At 36.5% G+C, this 23,511-nt stretch overlaps 1 protein-coding gene and 1 non-coding gene across 2 annotated transcripts in view; both read right to left on the reverse strand.

Moving 5' to 3' along the window:
- Positions 1–23,511, reverse strand: part of ITPRID1 (ITPR interacting domain containing 1) — a 76,703-nt gene that overhangs the window by 12,409 nt on the left and 40,783 nt on the right. The window lies entirely within an intron of this gene.
- Positions 22,808–22,880, reverse strand: TRNAD-GUC (transfer RNA aspartic acid (anticodon GUC)). Its single transcript has one exon. It is a non-coding gene; the product is annotated as a tRNA-Asp (tRNA).

The following is a 23,511-nucleotide window of genomic DNA, read 5'->3' on the forward strand; positions in this document are numbered from 1 at the left end:
TCTGTACACACAGCCCAAGGTTAGTCTAGTCATAAGTTGTGTTTGCAGTGTTGGGCTGTACTGAGACCAGTCTCTTATTTTGTATTCTCACAAAATTTGACCTAGCTAATTTGGACCATGTTTCCATCCTGTCAAAGATGATTTTGACCTTCATTCTGAAAGCTATTGTGTTATCTATGGCTTCGAAACACATTATGGCTGTCAGCCAAGTCAGTGTTAACATTCTGAAGAGAACAGGCCATGAGACAGAACCTGGGGTGCTCTAAGGGTAACCTCCATTCTTCCATTTAACGAATGTTCGCTGCCCCCTGCAGGGTCCACCAGTGCTCTAGAAACTCCATGGACACATCAACTAAAGCACCTGGCCTCACAGAGCTTATATTTATCTTGACTGGATTCTAGAACTAAAGAAAGGCTGAGAAAATTTGTGATTGTGGCAGATAACACCTGAAGCAATTTAATTCTTCCTTCTATGCCAGAAGGCTAGAGGCAGAGGAGTCTCTATCCTATAAAGATTTTTACATAAGGATCTGATAACTTCTATTTTCACCCTGCTGACATTTTTGTTTCAATCTCTTTCTTACAACCTGGGAATCCTCCCTTTTCCTTTTTCCTCCTACTCCTCTCCCTCATCCCCTCCTCCTTCTTCTTCTTCTTCTTTTTTTTTTTTTTGTTTGTTTATTGCTCCAGGTTTAGCTTTGTTCTTTAGTCAGAATAACCTTCTTTCATCATTGCAAGAAAAAAAAAGCTGCTTCTTTAAAACCAACTTCTTTTTGGCTTAATACCATCAGTTATTTTTTAGCATTATAGAAGTAATACATAGCAGTGAAAAAAATTTCTAAAATGAAAAAAATGTTAAAAAGAAAGTAAAAATTACATATAATCTAACCATACAGGATAGTTACTATAACGTACACCTATTTCAATCCAGTATATTTTCTTTGTGCAGGTGTATGTGTATGTTTTATAAAATGATGATCATAATATACAAAGTATATACTCTGCTTCTTTTCACATATAAATTGTGAATATTTCTTTATCAGAAATTCCTTATAATTTGTGAGTGTGTGTTCATATGTATGTGCTTGTAAGCACGTGGACTTCTTTTTCAGCTTTTGGTATCATGATGGTGACACCTGTATAAAAAATAACTAGATAGGTATCTCTTTTTTTTCCATGCTCTCAGGCAGCTTAGAAAGCTTAGGTATTGTCACTACCTTAAACTTTTTAAAGTGCTCAGCCATAAAATCACTGATTATGGTGCATCTTAAAAGATGAAATTCTTTGACAACTTTTAATTTCTTCAACAGTTATTGACATTTTTGGATTTCTACTTCTTGAATTAATGGAAATACTTTCTTTTTCTTACTTATTTTCTAATGTTATCAGTCAAATAAATCATTTGTTTTCATTCTACAGTCTCTAGGAAGAGAAAAGACTAAGTTTCTGCCTCTTATCATAGCTTTGGCCTTATAAATTTTTGGATATTTTTTTTTCTTGAATTCTACTCTAATTATAATAATGTTGGAGTTCCTGTTTTCTTTTTGTTTGCATTAGCATACTTTTTGGTATATTTTTGCCCATTCATTTTTCTTTTAACTTGTCTGTGATTCTTTATTTTAAATGTGGTTAAATTTTGTAATGAACTTTGAGTCTTTTCCTTCGTCAGATCCATTTATTATATCTATAACCATTTTCATAAAATATGCACTTGGTCTTATTGTTTGTAATTTGATGTTATCTACCTTTTTAACTGTGATTCAGATGTAGTAAGCATGGGATGCAAATCTCTCTCTGTTTTTAATGGGCATCACTAATAGTCCCTACTGGTCTTTTCTGCTGAGCTGGGATTCAGCTTCAGAATATTTATCAATTCAACATTACCAACGGCTAATATTAATCAATGAGAATTGGGACATAACATAATCTATTTGCTATTCTATGGTTGTATTAGTAAAGACCATAACTTCACATTTAAGCTGACCTGATTTTGAACTGCATCATAAATAGCTATCCCAGAGACTTAAATGAAGATTAAACGAGACAACGTAAAACACTTATCCTAATGCCTGGCACTCAGTATTTGTTAGTATCATTAATATGATTAATCTGCAATGATTATTCTTTTGCCAGGTGGACTATATTTTCTTAGATTGTTTTTTTCCTCTGGTAATTCGTAAGGTATATGATTATGCCAAATGCTCAAACCATAAAAGGCAGTGGTCCTTTTACATGGTAGCCTACTTCCTCAAAAGTAATAATTTAAATATCCAAATTGGATTTAATTTTCTTACAATTATAAGTAAAAACTCTTTATTAAAAATATAATCCTTTAAACAAGTAATAATCCAGTATGGAAAAGGAAGAAAAAGTTTGGAGTCAACAAGCTGGAGAACTAAAATTTTCATCAAGAATCAGGCTTATGATTTTCATCTAGCTCCTTTCTAGGGACAGATGTAGAACTTGTGGCTGCATCAGGGACAAAGGGGAAACTCTCAGGGAAGCCAGCTGTGTGTCGGTTAGTCTCCATTTGCCTTTCCTTGCTTTTATTGCCGCTACTCCAGTCATTTTTTGCCTTGTCTGCACTCCAGGGTTTCACTTATGTTCAGTCCACAGGGGACACCGGTAGAGATTGAAGAGCAGGAGAAAGAACATTGAGTACTTATTAACCACCACCTCCTTCAGGGTACTATTTGAAATTAGCTGCACTCCTTTACGGTGAGGTCTCCTGGTAAAGTGCTTTCCTTCTAAAGCTTCCACTTTTACCAGGCTCCAATAACATGATTCTTTCCCACTGTTTTTTTCAGACTGAGGAATGATCATGGCTTTCTGCTCTTGCTAGCCTAGGGGTGCTTCCCCATTTCTTATTGGTACCTCTAACTGAGCCCATCCCAGGAAATAGTTCCTTTTCAAACCTCTCTTCGGTTAAACTTTTCAGAATATGTTATTGCTTTTCTGTCTGAGTGAAACATCCAGTACAATCAACCAGACAACTAAAAATGCTTTGCTATGGCTAATCTAGTATGTAAAATTGTACTATTTATTTTAATCTTAATTAATCTCCTTTTTAATAAAAAGGAGGTTTGGGTTTTTAGGAACCTCAACCCACTCAAGCTTGGAGGAAAGATGGGCAGAGGATTGAGACACTGCCCTCCATATCTGTCATATTTAATCTCTTTTACCTCTTTATCCTGTTCATTTTGATGTTTCTCTGAAGAGTGTCTTTCAGGTCACTTCCCTCCCCACCCACTACCAATGTTATTTTTTACTACTTCCAAGTCATTTTAAATTCTGGTAAAAATTATTTTATATATTCTCATTCATTTATTTAACAACTATATTACTGATTGGCCACTCTGTGCCAGGCAATGGATGGATAACGGAGAGACTTGAAAGACACAGCCCAGTCTTTGAGGAACTTGTCTAGTTGACAAGGCACAGATTTTGGGTAAAATAGATGGTAAAGAAAAATGCTAAAAGTGCCTTTTAATTTAATTTGAGAGCAATAAAAAATGTCCTAAAACACCTTTCTCAATATATGTTTTAGAAACACATAATTCACAAGGCATGCCTCCTAAGCAATGAAATAATCTTAAAGCTGATGACTAGCCACTGTCTAGAAAAAAGCTTGCTATATTTATTTATTCATTCCAGAAATATTTATCTATAATTTGGGCAGTGAGTTAGGCAATATTCTAGATTCAGGGGATACAACGGTGAATAAGATTACATCTCTCCTCTACAGAAGGTCAGAGTCTACTGTTCTGAGAATGAACGCTGAGGATGTCAGTAGCCCTTACAAAGAGTAAAACAGCCTTGTAACACAATCTTTGGACACTTTTAAAACTAAGTCCAGCAGTACTGGCTCCTTCTCTAAAGCCTGGTTTCACTGACATGTGTAAACTAGATTTAAATGCTAAAAACTATTCAGAAGAGAAATCCTGAATACCTACTACAGGGGGAAAAATCAAATGAAGCTGTTGTATGTATCTTTGTGATATTCATGATAGCAAAGGGACGCATGATAATAAAGGAGAAAGATAATCACGGATCTACAAATAGTAAAATGCAAACACAAGTACATTAGAAAAACATTTCTATCTAGTAACACCAGATGAGTGATGGCAGTTGGAATGTCATTAATGGTAGAGCTCAGAACAAGGTCACATACCCAAACTTAAAGCGTGATTGTGGTCATAAAGTGGCCTATTTCAAATTGGCTTTTCAAAAGGAATTATACAGTTGGCTTAATTTCAAACGAGCAACTTTAATATCTTTTGTCACACAAAGTATATTCCATTGCTTTATATGATGCTATGATTCTTTCTTCTGGACTTTGCTCTTTCAAAAGGAAAACCAGAAGATGCATACAACAGTAACAGCTTTTGAGGCTGAGCTCTTTTTTCTTGGTAGGACATGTTTTTGCCAAATTTGCAACCCACTTGAACTTCTGTTTGTTCTTTGCTTTTAGAATAAACTTGGGTTCCTTTTAACATTGGAAAAATTACAGATTTTTCCATAGATAACAAAGTTTACTTAAGATTTTTATCATCACCAAGTATCTGCAAATAAAGGATCTTTTTAATACATTCAGTGTAACTGAATCTGAAATATAGTATCTTAATTTAAGGTGAAACCATTTTATTTTCAATCAAGTATTTATAAAATAACTTTGTAAAGGAAATATTTTTAAAAAGACATTCTATGAAAAGCTTACTCTAATTTTTAACTGTTTGAAGACGAGCTTGCTTTATTTAAAAAACTACTTGATCATTTGTTTCTCCGACAAACGTGTGTGTTTGCTCTGTGCTAGCCACTAAGGTAAATTCTGGGGATTGAAAAGAAATCAGAAGTTATTCCTGTCATCAAAAGGCTATTACTTGATTAAACTTACCTTTACACATATTGTTTAAACAAAGAATAATTTGGGAACATGTTACACAGAGAACTGGTTAATGATAAAGTAATCAGAATTGAAGATTCAGAACTGAGAGTCTTGGGTCTGGATTTGTCACTAATCATCACTGGCACTGGAACAAGTCCCTAACCTTGTGGGCCTTTCTTCCCTCATATGTAAAGCACGAGGGTTGGCCAAGAAATGGAGTCACTAAGCCTTCCATTTTATAAGGACAACAATGTGATTGCCTGAAATAACAGTAAGCCCACGCCCGCCCCCAATGACCTGAGTATGCATATTGGCTCAACATGGTCCACTAAAGCCTATCAAGACATGGAGAGGATAACTTGCATGTATTTATAGACAAAGAAAAGAAGGGAGGGCTAAATCTATTTTTAAAAATAAATAAATTATTATTGTTAATATTTACAGATTAAAGGTATCATGGGCGTGTTTTAGAAATTATAAGAAGACGAAGGTGAACAGGGAGTCAGAGAGGATAGCAGAGAGGATTTCCTCTCTCAGACATACTACAAGGTGGTGAGCGATCAGGTTTTACAGAGTAAGTCCTGAAATGCTTTGTATCAGCCACTCCCTCATGACACGTCATAAAACATTTTATCTGCTTTGGCTTCTAATAAAATGCAATTTGCATCAGCAAGACTCATTTTATAATAAAGTTATATCCTGTAGGTTATTTGCAGCACAGAATTTGGGCAGGGCATTCCATTTGGAGTCAGAGAGATCTGGGTTTTGTCCTGATGCCAACACTTGCCAGCTGGGTGAATGTGAGCAAGTTACTTAACTTTTATAACTCTTGGTTTCCTCATGCACAAATTACAATAATTGTAGGTAAGTCTTTCTTTATATTAAACTATAATTACAAGGTTCTACATTGTAACCAAATTAAGGAAGGGAAGTTTCTGAAATCTGCCTTTGGCCTTTCTTGACTCCCTTTAACTTTCTTGGCTCAAAGCCTTTTCTAACATCGTCTATACCTTCTCCAAGGAAAAGGGAGGACTCCTCTAGAAGCATTTTGTCTTGGAATTAGGCCATGAATCAGCAAAGAAGCAAATATTTGTGAAACTTGGATACCAAGAGTTGGCAAGACGCATGCCTCTAGCAGTGTTGTGTATCAGAAGCAAAAGACATGAGAGGGATCCCCCAAAGAGTAATGAATAATGTAAACTTGACCTCTTTCCATTTTCCCATAAATGCCCTGATTATTTGTTGTGGGATATTGGTCATACTGGGGAGAGGGACAAATTGGGTGGTGATTGGAGCACTATACATAAAACAGAAAAGTTCTTAAGTTTGGAGAAATGGTTATGCCTTTGATCTGGATACAGACATTAGAGTCCTTGCTCCCGTAACACTAATGGGTACCAAAAAGGCATATGATTCCTAAGGGTCTTTGAGCCAGTTGGCTTCTGTCTTCTTCAGGCTTCCTTAGGATCCCAGGGAGGCCACGACTACCAGGAAATGTCAGAAGAACATGTACAATTTCTCTAACAACAATAAATATGGTGTTTCTGAAATAATTTCCCTGCCATTTCTCCTGCTACGAATAAAAAAGGGACTTTATTTTCTTTTCCTGCAGAGACTTGTATTAGAAGTAAATTTAAGCACCTTTCTTCTGAAGTCAAGTATTCTCTTCTGAAATTCAAATATTTTATTTTCATTCTGTCAACCAAATTTAGTGAATATATTTTAGGTAAAGTAATGTCCCTAAAGTATTGTGGGAGCAAGGGTGGGGCATAAACCTAAACCAGAAAATTACAAGAGAATATGGTGATTTTTTTCCTTAGACAATAGGACATTGAATTATTTGTAAGATAAGGGACTTGTCTAAAGAGTGACTGTTAACAGAGGAGATCAGTTGAAATATATTTCCTCTGAAATAAGTTTATTTAAACTCTGTTCTTCCCACTTACAGTGAAGTTTTCTTCACAAAAATCAAGGTGGTTTTCATTTTATGCTGGTACACATTTTCTTTTAAGTAAATTATTAGAGATATTTGGTTATATCTCCATGCCCCTCTTGTGTAACTTAGAAATGCTTAATACTGCATAGAGGCATGATACCTTGGCACACTAAAACTTACGACTAATTTCATTATAGGTTATCAGTGAAATACTTGATATTGAGAAACTCCTTTACATGAATTAACCTCCCTGCACAGGTCTATCACTTTTTAATTGTTGGTGTTGTCTCCATTCTAATTAGAGCAGTGCTTCAAATCTACTGAGGTTATAGGAGTAATAACAGGATTTTCTCTTCTCTAGCCTTTTCTTTCTGAAGGATGCCAAGTGCTTTAAAAATTGAACAAGTTGATAGACAAATTATACTGGGATGAGCACACCTACCACTGATGTGCAACCATCTCTGGGGCAGCTCCCTCCAGCGGTTTACCACCTCACAGTGGTACCTAGGAGCAGCTGGTTAAAAAGGAAAGAAGAATGCCACTTGGAATATAAGTAACAGTGGGTTTTTAGGAAGAGAAGATATAATTATCTAGATTGGAATGTGACCAGGACAACCACACCATAAATGCAAACTACTAAGATTAAAATCATTCCTTTTATTAATGGAGTACTCAGATTTGGAAAGGCAAAAAGTAGGCAGGAGAGGTTTGGGAGTCTGACAATTGTTTGAAAGACAAGCTAATGTTTTTATGCGGCCAACATATGCATTTTGGAAACCTTTTTGGTCTTGTGTTTTTTGTCTCATTCACTCGTACTAATCCTCATGCTGTTTCTTGCTTTGGGCACAGAGGAAATTAGAAAAAAGCCATTGAAAACTACTCTCCCAGCTATCTGGGGAATCTATTGTGTGATTTAAGGTACTAGTTATTTTCAAAGTTAAAATAACAGATTGTGCCTGTGGAATCAGAGATGATGAAGACAATTAGATCTTTGTCAGTGTGTGGAAGGGTGTGTTAAAAAGTGTATTACCTCTTTCTGTTCAGAGTCTCACTCCACATTCCCCGACTGTTTTTTTCTGGGGACACTTCCTAATAAATTACTTTAACACAAACCTTTTACCAAAGACTGTTTCTGGGGAACCCAATCTAAGATAAATTAAAAAAAATAATGTTAATGTTAAAAAAAATCTAATTATTGAAAGCAATAGGCCCAAATATGTAAATATTTATCACTAGATCTTGAAGGGCTAATCATGAGTAGAATAAATGAAAAAAAGTAAATTAACAATAATTTACATTAAAAATATTAACAAAGAGCCAAAATCGAAAACCATGATCAGTTCAAAATGATGTTACTAGTGTATTGATAACAAACCATAATTCTTGAAAATTGTAAGAATGCCAACAACTTACATGTTTGTATGTACAGTAGGCATCTTGTAATGTTGTCAAAGCATCGTGTAGCAGCCAAGCCTCGTTATAGAAAACTGAGTTAGAATTCTCAGTAAACTCTAATGCACCACCTGTATTAGCCCTTAATTTGTCCCTTAGTACGTTACTAGTAATAGTCTGGATCATACCTGAAAATGAAAGTCTATGTAACTAAACATACTTTCCTTATAAGAATCAAAGAAAAGACTTCCATTTTTTAATCAGTTAATGTCTCATCTTGCTTAAGAGAGTACTAAGGACTATCCATCGATAATCACTGATCATGTCTTCATATCTCTGTCCATAGAAGTGACAGAAGAGGATTTACAAATGACTTTGAAGATGAATCCACAGTAATAACAACAGTACTAACAGCCACTCTTTATTGCTCGCCACTGCTGTTTGTGATGTTCTGTACACGTTGTTCCTGATCCTTACAACTGCCAAGTTGGGTAGACGGCATCAGGCCCATCATAAAAACGCAAACACTGAGGTTTGTGGGCCTCAAATAACTTACCATAGGTGACACAAACAATGTGACCTTACCTGACCTGGTTCATGTTTTTTCCATTAAAGCACACATATCAAATCTTTGGTATCTCACCAGTCAGTCCTTATCCATGTCCAAAGAAGAAAGGAGAACATGTTGGCCATATGTGCTTAATGAACCTATATCACTTTATTTTCTAAGGGCTAAATTCTAGATTATGGTAATTTCTAGAGTTTTGCTAGTCAATATATACTTTCCAGAAGCTACTCTTATGCTCCTGAAGGAAATTAATATAAAATGAACCTGAACTAAATACCATTCTCAAGCCTACAGCTTACAATTTAAAAAGAGATATCTGTTTAGCCCCTTGGCTGATAGTGATACAAAACATTAGCAGTGGACCTGAAGTGAGGTCCAGTGTTTATTCCTGCCATTCCACTTCAGGGAATAAGAAATGGCATTCCAGGTTTCCTCGTGATTTGAAAGTATAAATAGAATTTCTGAGTCAGGAGTTTTCTCAGTGGTTGTTTCTGAAATAAGTTTCAGAAAAAATGAGCAATGACTGTTCTAAAATCAGATGACAAGGGTGTCCAATCCCCTCTCCTCAGAGAATCTTTCCTAACCGACTAATATAATATATCTCCCTGTGCCAGCACACTCTATACTCCATTGCTCCCTTTTATTTTTTCATAACCTTTAAAAACATCTAAGATTACCTAGTTAATTAATTAATTATATAAACATATATTTACTGAACACCCATTATGTATCAGGGTCTGGGTATGTCCTAAGGAACTGGGCATACAGTACTGGACAAAACAGAGAAAATTACTCTATTCATGAGATGTATACACTCATTAATTGTATGTCATCTCTTCCTGTTGTGGAGACTTTGTATTATTTATAGCTCTGGACACACAATAGGTGCTCAATAAATATTTGTTAAATTACTAGAAAAAAGTATAAATCTGCAAACCTGCATGCACAGTTATTTTTTTAACATAAGCTATTAAGCCAAATTTGAGTCTCTCTTCCCTTCCACACCCTGCTTCCCACCAAAAACAAAGATAACTAGCTCTGGTCTTCCCTTATGAAGCATAATTTTATTGGAAATATTTATGAACTGACCTCTCCATCCCCCTTACTTTAGGTACTTAAGGAAATATTGGAGGTTACGTAAGTATTTTAAGCATTGGATGGTTTGGACTAAATAACAATCTGAAAGTCCATGGTACTTGGAGTCGAGGACATTGGATGGTATAGTGAAGAGATCTCTAAATTTGAGTACAGATAACCTGAATTCAACCTCCAACCTTGGTGCATACTAATTGGTTGTTTTGTGGCAAGTCACTTAACTCCTCTGAGCCAAAGTTTAGCATCTGAAAAATGTGGATAAGCCTGACTGCTTAAGCTACTGTACTGGTAACTGTAAGGAAAAAACTTACCAGCTAGAAAAATCTGAAGCTCTTATTAATGGCAAGAATAACACAAATGTAACTTAATGTCATTATACTGTACAAAAAGCAAGAAAGAGTTCAAAATGATATCTGCATTGTTGAGAAGCCATCTCTCAAATACAGGAAGGTCCAGAATGCTGTTGGGTATACAACATAAATATAAACATAACCACTGAATCTGGCTTTAGACTGAAACAAAACAGACTGCTGATCATATGGGGATTTAAAAGAAGGATGGCCTTAACCAAGAATATCTTTCCTTCTGGTGTGTCTTACTACCTGATATTCTACTAGTAGAAATGTTTCAATCCATTGTTATGACAAATGTAGACTCTGGACTAAAATGGTAGAATGAACACATATAATTTTTTTCTTTGCAAATATCTTGCTAGAACTATAGTAAAGAACTTTTTTAATTACAAAGACACAAAAGGAGAGAAGTATTGGCTTGGCCAAAAAGTTCGTTTAGTTTTTTCCATAAGATACTCTATTAAGTGTTTAGTTCTCTTTAAACTTCATTCGAAACAATTTTGTTACATAGTATGTGACAGCTGTCATATCAGCATGCATTTTAAAAAAGACATCAAAATTGGTGAATTTTTGTGTAGTCAGTTTAATATTGAAGATGGAAGATAAAAGCAACATTTTCAGTAAATTATGCTTTATTATTTCAAGAAAGGTAAAAATGCAACTGAAATGCACAAAAAGATTTGTGTAGTGTATGGAGAACGTGCTGTGACAGATTGAACGTGTCAAAAGTGATTTGTGAAGTTTCGTGCTGGAGATTTCTCTCCGGACAATGCTCCATGGTTGGATAGACCAGTTGAAGTTGACAGCAATCAAATTGAGACATTAACTGAGAACAATGAATGTTATACCATGCGGGAAATAGCCAGTATACTCAAAATATCCAAATCAAGTGTTGAAAATCATTTGCACCAGCTTGGTTTTGCAAATCACTTTGATGTAGGGATTCCATGTAAGTTAAGCAAAAAAAAAAAAAAAAAACTTCTTGACCATATTTCCACATGCAATTCTCTACTTAAATGTAATGAAAATGTTCCATTTTTAAAACAAATTGTGACATGCAATGAAAAGTGGATACTGCACAATAATGTGGAATGGAAGAGATCATGGGGCAAGCGAAATGAACCACCATCAACTACACCAAAGGCTGGTCTTCATCCAAAGAAGGTGATGTTGTGTATATGTTGGGATTGGAAGGGAGTCCTCTATTATGAGTTCCTTTCGGAAAACCAAACAATTAATTCCAATAAGTACTGCTTGCAATTAGACCAACTGAAAGCAGCAGTCAATGAAAAGTGTCCAGAATTAGTCAATAGAAAACGCATAATCTTCCATCAGGATAATTCAAGACCACATGTTTCTTTGATGACCAGGCAAAAACTCTTACAGCTTGGCGGGGAAGTTCTAATTCATCTGCCATATTCACCAGACATTGCACCTTCAGATTTACATTTATCTCAGTCTTTACAAAATTCTCTTAATGGAAAAAATTTCAATTCCCTGTAAGACTGCAAAAGGCACCTGGAACAGTCCTTTGCTCAAAAAGATAAGAAGTTTTGGGAAGTTGGAATTATGAAGTTGCCTGAAAAATGGCAGAAGGTAGTGGAATAAAATGGTGGATAAGTGGTTCAATAAACTTCTTGGTGAAAATGAAGAATGTGTCTTTTATTTTTACTTAAAAAATGAGAGAATTTTTGGCCAACCCAATACTTCTGGAATAATGGAGAAATAGCCTCCCAAACCCCATTTCTACATAGGAGCAACAAGAACAATGGCAAAAATTGTCAAAATTAACTTTTTCAGAACACTAGAAATTAACCCAAGGCTTGCAACAATCTAAGGAGCATTTATTCAAGAAGAAGAAAAAAAAAAAGCTGGATATGGATAGGAACAATGAACTTTCCAGCATTTTAACTTACCCCAATCCCATTATCCTTTCCCAAGCTCTGCATTAGCTTTGAAAACCAGCAAAGCAGCTTTGGAACAACAACAGCTGTGAAAACTAGAAGCCTAAGCAGTGACCAGTGGAAGCGGAAAAAGTGTGAAACTCCCAGAAAAGCCCCATCCCCAGAAAATTGTCACTAGTTGACCTGGTTGGCAGCCCTCTGGCAAAGTTCCATTCACTAAGTTTGTCTTTACTTGATCTGACTCACAGGTCCTTAAGTGAGGAAAACCAGATCATCAGGGTTTTTGTCAAAAACAACCAATAATAATTGTTTACCACTGAGGCCACCTGATATGGCAAAACCACTTGGGGCAAACATGAAGCTGACTAATATCCATAGAAGACTTTGAAAAGCTGCAACATATTCCTATAGACCTAGTGGGCATTCACATGTGCAAGGTGGTGTTCATGACAAGAAAGATCTGAGGAGACCCTCCTCTCTCACCTCTGGGTGACCTTGAGGCTCTGAACAAGGAGGAAGCGAAGAATAGGCTGAGTTGTATACAGTTGGAGTATCGAAGCCCTGCTTCAGCGTATGCATAGAAACTATCAGCAATGGGTGGGAGACTTATTTGTTCAAGGTACTTAAGAAAATATCTGTCCAATCATTAACTGACCACTAAGCTATCTGAATAGAGACTGATGACTGCACAAAGTCTGACAAAGAAGACAGATTTCACTGAATTAATGCAGGGAAGTCACTTTCAAACAAATAAACCAACAAGAAACAATACCATCAACAACAAACTATCATAACAACAAACCATAGGGAAACTCAATAAGATTAACAGTTAACTTCCCAACAGAGACCCTGAGGACCAGAACACTGTGGGATGATACTGTCAATGCACTGAAAGAGAAAAGAATGCCAACCAAGAAATTTTACATTCAGCAAAATGGTCCTCCAAAAATAAAAGACAATTTAAGACATTTCCATATAAACAAAATTGAATTTATCACTAGCAGACCTGCCCTATGAGAAAAACTAATGGAAGTCCTTCAAGCTGAAGTGAAAAAACACTAGAGTTAGTGACACTAAGATATCCTAAAGTGACAACTGTGCACCAGGCATTAAGGGCCACCATCTAGTTGGTTAGAAAGGCACACTGAGAACAGAGCTTTGTTTTCTGATTACATATCTTTTTAATGTAATGAAATGGAGGATGTTCTTTGAAAAAAAAAAAAAAAGGGGTGCTCAAAGAAAGAAATAAGTTCTAGGAAAAGGATAATCTAACCCAAAAAGATGTAGGAAAAAAAAAAGGTGAAGGAAAATCCCTGAGGATGACAGTTTTGTAGCAGGGTTAGAAATCATTCTATCCAGAGAAAAAAAGGATGGAAATTACCATAAGGGTAGATGCCAAGAGTAAATTGAAATTATTAGATCTGTTAGTTTACCTGATGTAGAAATTTATTTTATAAAAGAATATATTGAGAAGGTATTGGAAAGTGTAGGAGGAGCAGGCAATATACACAAAAGGAAATAAACAGAAAGAAAAAAATACAGTGCCCAAAATATCTTGGTCCATTCTTCTATTCAATATCTCCATGTAAACTTTCAATTTCTCTGATGAAATCCCCAGTTGATACATTATTTGATATTAATATTTGAAAATAATAGTCTAATGGGCATAAACATTTTTTATTCTTCTAAATTCAAAGCTTTTTATCATTATCAAGTCAGGTCAACAGAAATCCATGGTACGGCACAACATTATCTTTGCAAAATTTTATTTAAGTGGCCTTGGTTTTATCTAAGACTTTAGAGCTTGACCATCATGAATTTCTCTGTCTCTCACTTTCTCTAGCTCTCTCTTTCTCTCTCATATTATTGCTCTATGAAGACATTCATAAAGGGGCTTGATTTTGTCTTTTTATCATAGGCAGAAATACAGCTCCTGAAAAATCTTTGTTGTCTCATTCACCCATTGAACAAATACTTTTTGAGCTTTGAATAGGAGTCAGGTCTCCCACTAGATTACCAAGGTATACATGTCAGGGTCTTTAAATTGCTAGGAAATCGTAATTTGTTCACTTTATGGTTAACAAAGAGCAAATACTGGTTTTTGAAATAGTCATATTTTTCAGGAGGCAAAAATTTATGCTAATAATATATCTATTAATACTACAGCAACAATAATAATAGAAACAGAACTTTGAATTTCCCTGAAGACTCCGCATATTTTTAAAAGAAAGTCATTTAATGAAAATAGAATATTTACAAGGTCACGTCATGTTATATTTTATAAAATAAATTTTAAATCCTATTGGTTAATGCATCAGACCATGACCAAGGTTAAACCTGTGTGATTGCCATGCAGGTGGGCAAATTGCACATGCTGAAGGAAACAGACCATGTCAGATATCATTGTTGAAGTCTGTGTGGGCACCAGAGGCAGACTAGAGTTGGCAGCAGAAGAAGCCAATCAAATTCTCAGCTGCTCTGGCTCTGAGCCACTCTCTAACCTCTCTTCCCAGGGAGAAGAACCAGCCTCACCTCTGGCTTCAACTTTCCCAGGGAAGGCTAAGAGGGGAAAATGCCAACTCTCTTTCCAAAGTGAGGAGAACAGCCAGAGTAAGATCAGACATGGAAGGAAAACCCCTAATATTCAGAGCCTCTTCTAGTACCAGTTTCCTTTTCATTTGCTCAGACTTCTTCTAGAGCCTTGTGCTTATCCATACAGGATGATGTTTGCTACACAAGACAAGAACTGGGATCTTCCTTCCAACAGATTCCTGAAAAGGAGATGGGAAGCTGTGATCTTCCCCTTGCGCTCCCCCAAGCCACTGATCTTCACATTGATTTCATACTAACTGGGACTTGTGGCAAAACACAAACTCCCTTATTAATGGTCTAATTTCTTGATGCAATATTCACCTTGGAAGGTTTTATACTAGCACTTGGCCAGTAATTCAGGGGACCTAGAAAGAGTGGGAGAAAAGTGGTGGGGCTGAGCTGGGGCAAGAATAACGGATAAACCATGTGATAAAAAACATCTGAGAGGACACGGGGTTGAGAGGGCGGGGGGGGGCGAAGGGGAAGCTGAGACAGGACGAAGTGAGAGAGTAGCATAGACATATATACACTACGAACTGTAAAATAGATAGCTAGTGGGAAGTTGCTGTATAACAAAGGGAGATCAACTCGATGATGGGTGATGCCTTAGAGGGCCAGGACAGGGAGGGTGGGAGGGAGTTGTGGGAGGGAGGGGATATGGGGATATATGTATAAATACAGCTGATTCACTTTGGTGTACCTCAAAAGCTGGTACAAAAGTGTAAAGCAATTATATTCCAATAAAGAGCTTAAAAAAAAAATCTGAAATGCATCCTCTTTACCTTCCCTTTCTTCCTCTTCGGTGTCTTCTATCAACCACCTTGGCCACATCCTTCATTCCTTCCATAATCACCTCTCCAGGCTCAAAAAAAGGCCTGTGAGAGACTGATTTTCTAATCTTCTTCCAAAACAACCTCTTAGGCTAAAACAAAATAAAGGATTTGTGGTTTCATATCTGACATTAGCTATCCTCTGAAAAAACCCTGAAACACATCTCTTGTTAAACAAAAATTAATTTTTATAAAGGGCATAGAAGAGCATGTTCTTGTTTATTTTCATCTAGCATAGCTCTGTGGGGGTTTATATAATAACAACTGTTATTATTAAGCCTGAATTTAAATAAACTCAACCCCTAGGTAAGTCATAAACTTTGCTCTTTTTTGGTGTGGATCATTTCAACCATATTAATATGCTTATTTATTTATTTATTTATTTATTTATTGGCTGCTTTGGGTCTTCTTTGCTGCGTGTGGGCTTATCTCTAGTTGTGGTGAGCAGGGGCTGTTCTTCGTTGCGGTGTGAGGGCTACTCAGTGAGGTGGCTTCTCCTGTTGCAGAGCATGAGCTCTAGGCGTGCGGGCTTCAGTAGTTGCACTATGTGGGATCAGTAGTTGTGGCTTGTGGGCTCTAGAACGCAGTCTCAGTAGTTGTGGCACACGGGCTTAGTTGCTCCGCTCAACCATATTAATATACTTTGATTTTAATATTCCCTACAGCAGTGTTTTTTTCTGTTGAATTCTACCTATATTTTAATATTAGGGTGGTATCTTGACTGTTCTAACATGACATTAAAATTTTTGCTAGGGAAATAGAGGAATGTTTTGGCAAGAATAAAAGTTTTTGGATCAGACAGATCTGTGAATCCTAGCTCAGTCACTCGGTAGCTAGGTTACCTTGATCCCATTACTTATCCTCTCTGAGCCTTGTTTCCTCATCTGTAAAATAGGAGTAAAATCTACTTATTCCTGTGGTTATTTTAAGGAGGAGTTAAGAATGTAAAGTGCTATGTGCCTGCCTGAAACACAGCATACTCAATATAGGCTTATCCCCATTCCTTAAACCCATTTCCCATGCTAGCCACCCCACAGATGTGATGCCAACACCTAATCAACACAAGGCTACAAAGATGTACCAAAGAATCCTTAAAAGAAATAACAATTTAGTTAGGGACATATGTTTTGCACCAGCTAATTATAATTCAAGGCAAACTGTGTTCAGGTCTATGATAAAGGCCTATCAAAATATATGGGAGCACTGAAGAAGGGGTACTCCAGGGAATAGGGTTCTTGGAGGAGATGATAGAAGAGGCAATAAGTAAACTAGAGACCTTGAAGGATAGATGACTTTTGGCATGTAGAAAAGGAAATTGGAAGTGGATTCCATGAAAAGCGAGCAATGCAACTACAAAGATGTAAAAGTGGGGAATGCTGGGGGGTGCAGAGCAACCCAAATGCAGTTTGGGTTGTGGGAAAGGAAGTGAGACTATCAGGATGGACTGAGGCTAGAATGGGAAAGACCTTGAATTCAATCCTAAGGATGTATCCATGTATAGACAGGAGAAATGAAATTTTAAAAAAAATCATGAATGAACACTAGAGCATCCTTATGGAAGTAAAAGCTCCCTAACAAGTGTAGGGTTATAGCTATAGAACTTAGCATCAAGCAACTGTCCCTTTCATTCGAACATGGATAATACCAGCCTTCATGCTATTGGAACATACTCAGTCAATTAAGAAAAGTACTGATTGCCGGCTGCAAAATATCCCCATGGTGCCAAAATGTCTGTGGAGTGGGTGGGGAGGGGGAGGGAAGGTGTGATAATTAAAAGAATTGTTACTTGCGATGTCACAGGAGCCAATGTGTTAACTCTGCATGCTGGGAAGCTAGAGTGCTCCCAGCTGCCACGGGGAGGGAGGATGTGGTTTGATCCCTGGCACCACTCGTTGGGACAAGATGAATCACAAATGTGTTAATAGTGAGGTTCCATGTCATAATGTGCCAGATGGAGGTGGTTACATCTCTGATTGATTGCCTCCTGGCCAAGACAGGGGTTTTCCAGAAGGCGAATGTCTCCAAATTGGCATTGGAGCTCTAGGGATCAGCAGGTCTTTATTTTGGTCAACATGGACCTGACATTCTCAACTTGATGAAGTGTGGCTTCCCCAAAACACTGGCAGCCAGAAACAGTATGTGGATGAGGAAAGATGTGATGAGGGTGTGATATATGGAAGAAAGAGTTTTGTGCTGGACTAGGTGTGGCTGTTAACGAATCTATGTATGCACTGGAAATAAAGGGATGGAGAGGGGGTGGGGAGACACACTAGACACCCTGCCTATGAACGAAGTAAATAACTAGAGAGAGGAAAAGAAAGAGAAAGAAGAGAAAGAGAAGGCAGGAAATGCTTCCCAGCCTCAGACACCAAATCCCCACAGCAGATGAGCCTGGATGCCAGGCTGAGGCCACCAGGCAGAACTACAGAGCAGAGCAATGCGGGGTGACCTTCCCACCCCGCCCGTTCCATTCCTTTCCATTCACGCGGACTGTAACCACCCAGCCCTTTGTTGTTGTTGATTTCTCTCCCCAATGCAAGCTTCTGACTATAAACAGCCAACTACAAGGGCAATAACTGTGGCGTCCTACTGGGAGCTAAGGCAGCCTCTTGTGCAGGCGCTGGGTCCTAATACAGGACAGTGAATAAAGCTTCATTACAGAACAATGGAGTTAGCTGCCAGAGCCTACAGATTTGAATAAACAACAAATAAGCAACATCTGCTCCAGCATATGTGTATGGTAAAAAAAAAAGTCACAAAATAAAAGAATTTGTAAATGCCAAAAGCAACACGAAACTGGCAGTGCTACTGTAGAGTGAATTTTTAATTGCACATGCAAAGAAGCAGGCTGTGGGTATTAGTCTCACATATGTCTTGTTGCTGCCAACCTGGGAGTATAGATGAATTTAATTAAATAAGGATTATCCCTTCTCCCCAGTACAATTACTTATTTATAACAATGATAAAATTGCCTAATAAAAAAATTGTAATATTTCAAAAATAAGCCTAGAAAACACCCTGCTTTCTGTGTAAGTCGTTCAGGGCTGTTTGAGTTTCAGTGTGTCTTTTAAAATTGTCTTTGCCTACTGCCAACGAAAAAAACAAACAAACAGTAACCCTTATCATAAAGCCTGCCGCAGTTAAACAGCCAGAGACAGCATTATGGAGAAATATAAAGAAGACACAGAGCAGCATGGGAATTGGCTTTCGTGGGGTGTGCAGAAAATTAAGCAATTGGACTTAAATTGAGGCCAGGCGACTGAGCCAAGGGACAGAGCCACTGAGACTTGTGCTCCACCAGTGTCCTCGCCCTAATCTGTCTGTGAATAGGCAGTCCCGGCCATCAGTTCCCTTCATCCCACTATCCTGTTCCCTGTGCGCTAAATCCCCTCAAACAAATAACACTACCTAGACCAAGCAAACAACAAAAGAGGTGGGCACTCCAGTCCCTCTTCTGAGTGCCAACAGAGTCCATTTCTACCTTCAAGTTAGCAAATCACAGCATCGGGGAGGCCAGTGGTAATAATCCAGGCATGAAATCATAGATGCCAGAGTAGATTCATGTGTAGGAGCTTATCATAGAAATCAGTATCTTTTGAGTCTCATGATTCAAGTTTGTTTTATATTTGAGCAATGTTGTTGTTTCAATAGACTTTCTGCCTTAGGATTTCAGGCAAGCGCTAAGAGCTTATCACCACAGGGATCCTGTCAAGGTCAATTTAGAAGGCAACAAGAAACAAAAGACAGTGAGGGGCTCTGAGATGTGTGGCCGTGGGCAACCATACAATCTCCCTACAACAGTTTCCTCATCTGTGCAATGGGAATGATAATGAGAGAATCCACCTCCAAGGGAGGAGACAATGAATTTATAGATGGAAAGTGCCTGGAGGTGCACCTGACACAGAGTCAGCACTCAAATGTTGCCAAGAAGTTAAAATGATGCGTTCTCAAGGCACTCATCTGTACTTGGCTCTTTCTGGGATGTTAGCAGTTTTTAGTTCATCTTTTGCTTTTTTCCTCTTGACACTTATCACAATTGTATTTTAATAATGAATTGGTTTCTCCTAAATCTTGCAAGCTCCATGGATCTAGGTTCTGGCTTCCATTTGTATCCCCAGCACCTAGAACAGGTTCTTGCATGTATTGAGTGCTCATTGAATATTTGTTGAATATATTAATTCAGTTTGCAAGGAGGACTAGATTTGAATTCAAAAGATCCTGGCTTGAATTTTGGTCCTTCCCTTTGCCAGCTGTGCAAACTTAGTCAAGTTACTTAATTTGCTGATGTCTTATCTCTAAAGAGGAAAGAATAGTGTGATCCTTACATTGAGTAATGTAATTAAAACTGCTAGGGACACTGCAAATCTGTGTATTGATGTAAATTGTTAATTAACAAGGAATTGCTTCCCTTCCCTCCCCTCCCCTTCCCTTCCCTTCCCTCCCCTCCTTTCCCCTCCCCTCCCCTCCCCTCCCCTCTCCTCCCTTTCTCTCTCTCTCTCCCTCTCCCTTTCCCTCTTCCTCTCTCTTCTTCTTTCTGTGTTATTTCAAAGAGGCTGGTAGTCTAAATTTAGAAAAATTTGGTGTTTATATTTTTCCTTGCATATTTTCATGCTTTTACTTTAATGTACATTAATACAGAACAAATGTTGCTAATGCTAGTATATATTTTACATATTTATCCCCACCTTATATTTGTGATATTTTCCCACGTGGATAAATTGTTTATTTTCACTGCTGGGTATTATTCTATTGTATGACTATATTATAATATCTGTAACATTTTTTGTTATTGATTTGATTGCCTTTAGGTTGTTTTCAGTTTTTCCCTATTGCAGTGTTGCAAAAAATATATTCTTATACCTCTATTCTTCTGCATGTATGTGAAGATCTCTCTAGGGCATATACTAAAAATGGAATGGCTAAATCAAAGAGTGTGTATTTGAAACTTTACTAGATTTTGCAAAACTGCTTTGAAAACTGCTTTGCAAATGGTAGTACCAATTTACAATCTCACCAGTAGTGTAAGAGATCTCCCCTCTCTCCGTAGGCTTATTGACATTTGGTAATACCAAAATAAAAAAATTTCAAATTACTTGTTTTCTGCTTCCCACATTATTTCCGCTTGTCTATTAATCTGTATCTTCTAATTATGTTTACTTTATTGTTTTCATGATTATTTCTTGAGACAAATGCTTAATTTTAGTTTTTACTTGTTTGATTGTGAAAGAAATTAATGCTATGAATTTGCCTCAGATTAGTACTTCTGTTCCAATTCTCCAATTTTATGTGAAATGTTCTCCATCATTATTCAAATGATCTGAATTTATAGTTTTAACTTTGCATCTTCTGCACTTTTCTTTAAGATGGAGGACTCAGTCCCCAAGTCTTGGGTTTGGTATTTTGTTTTGTTTGCTTGGAGGTGGAAAGTGTCATTTATATTTTTATTACTGAATTCAAACATTACTGCATTTATATCTATGGCAAAGTGGCCTATACATTATTTGTGAGTGTGTGTGTATATAAGATATAAATGAAATAATCCTTGCATACAATTTGTTAGATATTTTAATAAATATTCCAAGAATACCAGCAAAGAATACTGATTTCAATATTTTTCTAAGTTCATATTATCAATTATAATATTAATATCTTTTCTATCATATTTTATTTCATGCTTGACCTGTAAAAGATGGGAGGAATATTAAAATCTCCCAATTTGAGTGGAGATGTTGGTCAAAGGGTATAAAGTTGCAGTTATGCAAGAGGAGTAAGCCTAGAGATCTAAGGTACACCATGATGACTATAGTCAATGATGCTGTATTGAATATTAGAAATTTGCTAAGAGAGATTTCAGGTTCATTCATTACACACACACAAAAAGTTAACTACGTGAAGAGATGATATATTAATTAGCATGACTAGTCATCATCATAGTAATTATTTCACTGCCTATATGTACATCAAATTATCACGTTGTACACCTTAATATATATAATTTTTGTTAACACAGAATCTCCCATTTTTATTTTGTCAATTTCCTATAGTATTGCAGAGTTTCTTTTGCTAAGCAGTGTTATGAAAATAACATATGCACATGGTAACATAATAAAAGATGCCAATTAATTTAAAACATGCTAGTTTCCCTTCTGTTAAGGTACTGCCATTAGCAGTCCCTTATACATTCTTTCAGAAGCTCCCTGCACATACTTTCTTGCCTCAATAGACATAGATGTACTCTTTTAACACAAAGAGGTATTTACATAGACTCTTTTGCACATATCATTTTTCCCCTCCTTTAGCAGCTGTATCTCTCAAAGACCTCTCTATAGTAACACATATCTGCCTCATTTTAAAAAATACAGTCTGAATAGATTTTAATGTAAGTATATATAATAATTACTTAAAGTAAATGTAGTTTTGGCACTTAGGCTGCCTCTAGTTCCTTGTTATTATAAACATTTTTGTAGCAAAAATCCTTACGTGTACATTTGAATCTATTGGTAGGGCCACTTTCAGAACTATAACAGTTGCATGAAAGTTACATACATTTAAAATTGTGCAACATCAACAGATTATACTCTAAATAATTATGACAATTTAACTTCCAACCAACATTGGGTGTTTGTTTTAAATTTTTATTATCATTGTGTATTAATAAATCTTTAAATATTTGCTAATATGATAGGTGAAACATTATTTTTTAAATTTGTATTTCTTTAGTTACAGGAGACATTGATCATGTTTTACCATTTTTATGGAGCTTGTATATTTCTTCCCTGGACTTCCTATATATTTCCTTTCTACATTAATCTAATAAGATTTTGTTGTAGTTCTAATTGATTTCTCAAGGCTTTTTACAAATTCATAGAATCAGCTTTTATATATTAGTTGTTAATTATTTGGTATGTAATGATTCATAATTTTTAAATCTTAAATGAGGTTTATAAACTTGATTAAATTTGTAAAGTCTTCTTTTTAAGTTTTTTTACCTTGAAGTATACTTTGTTAGATTTTAATATTATAATCCTGATTAGTTTTTGTCTTTATTTCTCTTTTATCCTATTTCCAATCTTTCACACTAGTTTGTTGTAATAAAACAGAATCTAAGCAAATTGTTGTAAATTCTATTTTTATCCCTAGTAACTTTGTAATATTTTATTTGTTTCAAAAATTTTAACAATAATTAATTAACTTTGTATGCTTAGTTGGTTTTTACTTGAGTTCACTTTTTTTTTGTCTTGGGAGATCTTAGCTCCCTGACCAGGGATTGAACCTGGGCCCTAGGCAGTGACAGTGCCGAGTCCTAACCACTGGACTGCCAGGGAATCCCCAAGAGCATGTTATTTTGAGCAACATCTTAATCAGTCAGGATACTGTCCTAGAAGGGTAGCGAAGGGAATACTTCATGAATCTTCCTTTGAGAGTGACTTCACTCTGCCCTTGCATACAGAAAAAACAGGAATGGGTATAAAATCATTGGTTCACATTTCTCCCACTTCTAAATTGTGTGTACCTCTATTTCTCCCCATCTGCCATTTAGTATTCCTAATGACGTGCTGGAGCTTTTTCACTTGTACATGATCCGTATTTTTCTGCCTGGAAATTGCGGATTACCCTCTTCCCTACCTTCTCGGTGTACTTCATACATTTTACTGTGGTGTTTAGGTGTTCTCATTTCATTCATGCACCTGGACCTAATAAAAATGATTTTTGTTGCAATATTTATTTATTTATAAAAGATAAGATTTAGCTAATTTACACTGCTACTGCACTCCTTTTGTCCTTATATTTCTATCATCTATCTGAACATTTTTTCTTTTGATGACTAACAGCTTAATCATTATCTTGCCAACCTTCTATCTAAGGTAAAGACATTAGTGCCCTGTGCTGAATGTTTTCTATTTGCTTCTCCAGACTTAGTCTCCTTTCTTCTCTACTCTATGTGTGTCCCTTATT

The sequence above is a fragment of the Hippopotamus amphibius genome, chromosome 4 (assembly GCF_030028045.1).
Source record: "Hippopotamus amphibius kiboko isolate mHipAmp2 chromosome 4, mHipAmp2.hap2, whole genome shotgun sequence".
NCBI lineage: Eukaryota > Metazoa > Chordata > Mammalia > Artiodactyla > Hippopotamidae > Hippopotamus > Hippopotamus amphibius.